This window comes from Phacochoerus africanus, chromosome 1, assembly GCF_016906955.1.
Source record: "Phacochoerus africanus isolate WHEZ1 chromosome 1, ROS_Pafr_v1, whole genome shotgun sequence".
NCBI classification, from domain to species: Eukaryota; Metazoa; Chordata; class Mammalia; order Artiodactyla; family Suidae; genus Phacochoerus; species Phacochoerus africanus.
Window position 1 is genome coordinate 182,377,298 of NC_062544.1, and position 7,484 is coordinate 182,384,781.

Here is a 7,484-nt window from a genome sequence, read left to right on the forward strand (position 1 = left end):
GTATCTCCCCCTTTCTGTATGGGGTCCCTGATTGGGAAGCGATTCCCCATGGACCTGCCAGTGTAATAATGCTGTTCTCCATCTTCTTGAGTGTCCTCCAAGGTGATTTCTGGGAATTCTATGACACTCCTTGGGGGAAGAACTGCAGGGAGTTTTATAGTCTAAAAGGAGAAAAAGAATCAGGGTTGGGGCAGATATGCATTTCTTTCTTTTGGTGAATCTTAGTCATTAAATCTGGTATCAGGACATCTCAGTGTGATTCTGGTGGTGGTCTTCTGGATTATGGCATCTTAACTTTTCCTAGAATAACAATACTTGCAAAAAGGATACATTGATCAGAGATTAGAACAAACTAGAAAAGTTCCTGAAAAATATTGTGTGCTTATAATCTTTAACACACAGGCACTTGTGCTCAGAGTACTTAATTTTTAGCTTACAGGTCATTGTGTTTAGGATGCAATCATTCAAGTGAGAAGCACAGGGAAAGGGGTCCAAGCTGTTAAAATTTAAACTATTTATTTCTAAAAGAATAATAAGGAATATAACTTTTCCCTTAGGTGTATAAGATGCCTACAGCATTGTGCGTATCCCTTGAAGGGAACAAGGACCCTTCCTCAAGGCCATACTGTTGTTGCTGGACTACTCTTCCCTTATCTCTGCATCCCCTTCCCCTTCCCAATCAGCAATTGCCTGAACCTACCCTTTGGAACTCAGCAAAGGCCATGGAGGCTGAATGAGGTCCATTTCCTAAAAATAAGAACTGGGGGACACAGAAAAGCTTTTGTGCCTAGGAGTCCTACGGGGTCCTGCTCAGTTTCAGTATCTGTTAATGTGGCCTTATTTGGAAATTGGATCTTTAAAGATGTTATCAATTTAGGGTGAAGTCATAGTGGATATAGATGAACCCTAAATCCAATGATCCACTGATGGGTGTCTTTATAATAAGGGACAAGAGAGGGAGATAGAGAAAGTTACATACAGAGGGCAGATGGCCCTGTGCAGAATGAGGCAGAAAATGATAAGCCAGGAAGTGCTAAGGATTGCTAGCATCCACCAGAGACTAGGAAGAGGCAAGACAGGATTCTTTCCTAGAGCTTTCAGAGGGAGCATGACCCTGCTAACAACGTTTTGTTTCCAGATGTCTGTGAGAGAATAAATATCCATTGCTTAAAGCACCTAGTTTGTGGTAGCTTTTTATGGGAGCCCTAGGGAACTAATACCGACTCATTGTAGTTTTACGTGTAGCCTTTGACTTTGTGTTACTTTTAAAAATCCTGTAGTTAATAATATAATCTATTTCAACTTGTTATTATTATTCTATGTTATTAAGAGAGTACACATTATGTATGACAAAGAGTGAAAGAGCACTGGTTAAATTTTTGTGTTCCTACTTCTGCTAAGATCTGTATTAAGTACTCTACTTGGATTACTTAACTATTCACAGAACATGATGAGACATTAACTATTATAATCACCCTTTTTATAGATGAATTGATCAAGAAAGGGAGATTTTATTTTCTCTCTTTACTGGTTGAATAGCCAAACCATGATTAAACATTTAGTTCTATCATTAAAGTAAGAGTTTTTAAATACCTTTAAATAACTGCATTTCCTTTGCAGAGATTCAAAGATCATTAGAAGGTAAAGGGGAATTATAGTTACTCATGCTTAAAGGTTTAAATATTTATTCATATAAATATTTTCATAGAACTCCAATATATGAAAGAGAGCAGAAGTTTCTGGAACTCTCTTTGTTTGCCCTGATCCCCATGTAAACTCAGTTCTTTGCAAAATACAGAATTAAAACAGACATCTTACAGAGTATAATCTATAAACATACTGAATCACTGTGCTGTACACCTGAAACTAATACAGAATCGTGAGTCAACTATACTTCAATTAAAAAAAAAAAACAGACATCTTAATTTTACTAGTAAGGAAAATGAGACTTATGAAAACAGAGTGACTTGTCCACAAGCATTGCATCAACTCTTGACAGAACTCAAATCAATAGGAGTCCTGCTGAGGAGGAGCAATCCAGCCAATACTTTTTACAGTATAATTGATTTGGACCATCTGGGCTTCCTGTTTTTCTTCTCATAGATAAAATAGGAAACTCAGGCATTACTGAGTAAACTATCCCACAGCTACAGGCAGTACCATGAACAGCTGTAAGCAATGTGCATTTTATGAAATAATACAGATGTTCTCCTTTATAAACACTCTTGAGACATTAAATGCTATTTTTTAAAAGATGAATTATGAAGGTAATAATTGACAGTGATAGAGAGTGTGCAGGTCTTAAATGTGTATAAAACATATTGTCTTCCATGTACAATGTATTAGACTTTATAAAATGCAGATTTCTTGATCCCTAACGAGGAGCTAATGAATTCGAACCAATGGCTGAAAATTTTCTTTTACTTCATTTCCTCATGTCTAATTCATTGGGGAGAAGCACTGATCCTTGGTGAGCACAAACTAGTATCTCATTTTTTTGTGGGAGGGGTCAAAACTTCTAAATACATAGGGCTTTGCAGTTTGCATTGTGTAACAACCTGGCTTCCCTAAGGTGCATCAGGACCTCCCAACAGTAGTTGATTACAAATTTTGTGAACTTTCTTTCGCATGATGGAAGTGTATTGGTTAGAATGAGCTATCCCTGCCCAACACCCATAAATGTCAAAATGTCCCCTATGGTCATATTTCCGAGAAATATGTTTGAGATGATAAATGGCCAAATAAGTGTTAAAACTAGACCTTGAGTATTTTGTAAGAAAACAAAATAATCAGGGTTGTTTGAGATATATGTCCAAACATAGATTCCATTTAAGGCTATCAGATATCAAATAATCAATGTGTAAAAGCAACCATTGATTGTCTTAGTGTCTAACTCATTGATACATACAAATAGCATTTTCATATTTGTATATACCTTCCTGAATGTCTTTCCATGAAAGATTAGAATAACTCTCACATGACATAAGAGCAGAGGAAGGCTATTACACAATCATGCACTAATAGCTTTTACCTCAGGCTGTGAATGAGCCTGAAACAATTTGATATCATCTTATGGAAGTAAGTGCTATATAATAGCTAGAGTTATTTTTACATTTCTTGCAAATTCCCCCATATTACTGTCTTACATCTTCTCTGATTATAATTAGACAGTAAATGTCCTGAAAGTAGCTTGCTTCTTTTCTTTAAAATCTTGGGAGTTCAGAGTTCCCAAGTGCAGAAGAATGTTTGAAAACACCTGCTTTGTGTATGCATGGCCCCAACTTGATTCTGAACCTAGAGCACTTCCTGCTTTCATGGGATAGAAGAAGTTTCCTCTATACAAATCAATAGGTTTAGACAGAACCTTTGCCTCAGTGCCCTGGGTTGATTGATATGGTGTTTATATATGGCTGAATTATAACAATAAAAGTGTTAGAGAAAAACTTAAAAGGAGAACATATTTGTGACTTTAAAGTAGGCAATATATTTATTAAACTGGACACCAAAAGAACTAACCATAGAAGTTCCCTTCGTGGCTCAGTGGTTAATGGACCCAAATAGCATCCATGAAGATGCAGGTTCTTTCCCTGGCCTTGCTCAGTGGTTTAAGAATTCGGCATTGCTGTGAACTGTGGTGTACATCACAGACACAGCTTGGATCCCGCATTGCTGTGGCTCTGGTATAGGTCAGCAGCTACAGCTCTGATTGGACGCCTAGCCTGGAAACCTCCATAGGTTTTTTTGTTTTTTTTTTTAGGTGAGGCCCTAAAAAGACAAAAAAAAAAAAAAGAGAGAGAGAGAGAGAAAAGAACTGACCATAAATTTAAAAAGATAAGTAGGACTGTATCAAAATTAACAACTTCTGTAATGAAAAGATACTTTTTAAAATTAAAGTATAGTTGATTTACAATGGTGTGCCAATTTCTGCTGTACAGCAAAGTGACCCAGTCATATGTACATATAGATTATCTTTTTAAAATATTATTTCCATCATGGTCTATCTCAGAAGATTGGATATAGCTCCCTGTGCTATACAGTAGGAGCTTACTGTTTATCTATTCTAAATATAATTGTTTGGATATACTAACCCCAAATTCCAAGTCCATCCCACTCCTTCCCCTCTCCATCCTGACAAGTCTATTTTCTCAAAAGTTACCATTAGTAGTGTGTAACAATAATACAAAGAGAAGGAGAAAAAAATATATATATCAGAAATGAGTTCATTCATAATATATGAGGAAATCCTAATAAATAAGAAAAAAAACTAATAATCCAATGGCAAAAATGGGGATAAAATTAAAATAGTAAAAAAAATCCAAATAGCTAATAAAGAAGGTGTGTAACTTCATACTTTCAATGGTCAATAAGAAATGAAAATCAAAATTTCCAATGTGATACCACCAAAATTGTTAAAATGAAACAGATAGAAAAGTCAAATTTGATGAAGATGTATAGCTAACAAAATTTTTCTACAATCCTATGGGTGTATAAATTGTTATAATAAGTTGAGAACACCTAATCAGCATTTACTAAAGCTGAATTTCATACTACACAATGATTGTATAGAACCAAAAGAAACATCTATACAGGCTTAATAAAGACATGAGGTAGAATGCTTATAGCAGCACTGTTATAATTGCCCTAAACTAGAAATACCCAGGTTCCCTATAAAAGTATAGCAGATAAATTGTATACTGACTAACATACTGAATAGTATACAGTGGACTCTTATTCAGCAATGAGAATCAGTGCTCTACAATCATTATACAAAAATATGTGTAAATCTCAGAAAATACTCTTGAGTCAGATAAGCTAAATGCAAAATATACATAATCTATATTTTAACTTATAAAATTTTGAAAAAATAAACAAAATGAATTCATGATTTTCATATTCAGTATAAGGGGTATTCGGAGAGATGGTAATAACTGGAAGGAACCATTAAAAAAGCATCTAAAGCCCTGATAATATTTTTCTTATTTGGGGTCCTGATTACATAGGTGTGTTTAATTTGTGAAAAGTTATGAAGCTGATACTTATGACACTTTTATATTATAGTTCAGTAAAAATGTAAAAAAAAATAATTTTCGAGTGTGAGTTACTTATAGCAAACTTTTTTCTGATCCTAATCCACTCTTATTTTTGTATCTAACTAGTCTGTCATGGCATTCTCTTTCTATTTTACCACTTGAACAGGGGTTTTTTTTTTCCCAGAAAGCCATGTTTGGTGCCTGGAGCTCTACCCATCCTCATGCAGTTTGTTTGTCTGTTTGTTTGTTTGTTTATTTTTGCCTGGAGCTGAATCTTCCTTCCAGTAAACCTTACACATCCCTCTAATGGCCTTCCTACCACAACTGGCGTAAAGGCCCTCCAGTCTTGACTATTTCTGCTTTATCCTTTGTGGATACATGGGCTCTGAGGTATTGACTGGGCATGGGTTTTCCATGCCTCCTCAAAATTAAATGATTTAAGCTATACATTTCCCCAAGGAGAGTTTTGGAAGAAAAACGTAACAATTTTATCCCATGATGAGTTTATTGTAGTCTTACCTAAACCACTTCTAGATCCCCTCTACACACACTCAGATATACTTTACATCATAACACTATAAAAAGAGTCCCACTAGTCTAGATATATGTTTATCTGAAAAGTTGTCAAGTTTGGAATGTAAATTGCAAAGCAGATATAAGTGCTTCCTGTATTTTTAATTAAAAGAAGTGAAGATTTATAATTTATGTGTTGCTGTAACATTTTAGGTTTAATATAAAGCATTTTTAGGCAGTGTCAGATAAGAATAGGAGTTCCTTTTCTTTGACAGTACAAAAAGCTAATCTGTATAAGAAGAAAGTTCACAGTCATTGGTGAACTTCTCTGATAAGTTATGTTTCACAGTTCACTGAATCTCATTTAATGGTTATTTAATAGGTGGAAGTGGATAGATATCATCAGAGAATTATTTCTTCTGGCCACTTATTTCAAACATGTTTTTATCAGATGCTAATTTTCTATCACATGGGATCTTGGGTGGACTCAAACACTTCCAGACATTAAAATCAATTAAAAACACAAATAAAACAAAGCCAAATATTTATTTTCAGGAATTCAAATTTAGGACTTACCTAAATCAAAGCTTTATTCTCACATTTATTTTCAGTCTTCTTGCATCCTCAGCTCAAGACTGATTTGCTTTTCCAGGAAGGAAGAAAATAATTAGTGGTATTTTTGGATCTTCCATGTTCCATTTAATTCCTTTCCTCAGCTCCTCACCCCCAACTTTTGGCTCATGCAGAGTTGGATTAATAAAGAAGAATTATTTATATTAATATAATATATATATTATATAATTATATATATATATATAAATGGCAACTATTTCTATACTTGCCTGACACCTGTGGTTCAATAAATATTAGTTGGTGAGGTCCCTTTTCTCAAAGCAGGTGTTCTAATGTTTGTTCTTTTGTGGGAAATTATTAGCGCTTCTTTTCAAAATTGTGTAAAACCTTCTGAATTTCACTATCCCCTGATATGGTGACACATTCTCTGGGTGGTTTCGTGTAGCTGTTAACTTGTAGTAAAACTCCTTACAGATTCTTTCACCTGGAACTCTTTTTGCCCTAATAGGTGTTTCTCTTGGGCAGTATCCTTCTAAACAGGTCAATTCTAGCTACCTTGTGGTATCTACTTGGCCTTAGAGAACTGAAGTACTCTTTCTGACCATCTTTCTGACCAAACACAGGAGTGCAGCTTGTTCTCCTTATTGTCCTGTTATTTTGGGTTTTTTTTTGTTTGTTTGTTTTTGTGGGCTGTTCAGGGAAGCCTCCTCTCTTTGGACTGTTTTGGACAAAAGTCATTAATTAGCTGGGCCCTACTTCCAACCTTTATATAAAGATTCTCCCGAGTGCTGCTGACTTTTGTCCTGGGGGCTGCACTGGACAAGCTGAAGAGTATAAGCAGCTCAGTAAGCATGGTTTCAGGTAGTAAGCTATGAATGTCCCTTTTAGCAAGCATCTGCAACCTCTGAAATTGTTGTCTTAGTGCCTCCTTTACTTGCCTTGAGTGCGTTGGGGGGTGGGGAAGGGGATATCTCCATTCTTCCCACTGTGGGGATGAAGAAGGGATGTTGCAGTATTCTATACTTCTAGCAACTCCTTTATAACAGTGCCCCACTCTCCAGTCAGTAAATTCTTACCATATTTTATGGATGTTGGAGATGTGTATTAGTTACTAAACTTGATTGGCATATTCTTAGCATCAGTCCTGCATTTACATTTCTACCTACTGCTACTGAAAATGGTGTTCATTTGTATCTCATTCACTTCAGCTTTGAAGCTTTGATAAAACTCTTAAAAAAATCTCCAATTGATATAAATATATAACATGTATACATGTTATACTTTACATATATACATTATATGTTACATATATACATTATATTACATATATATGTAACATATATCTTGTATTTTAATGCATATTTGGAA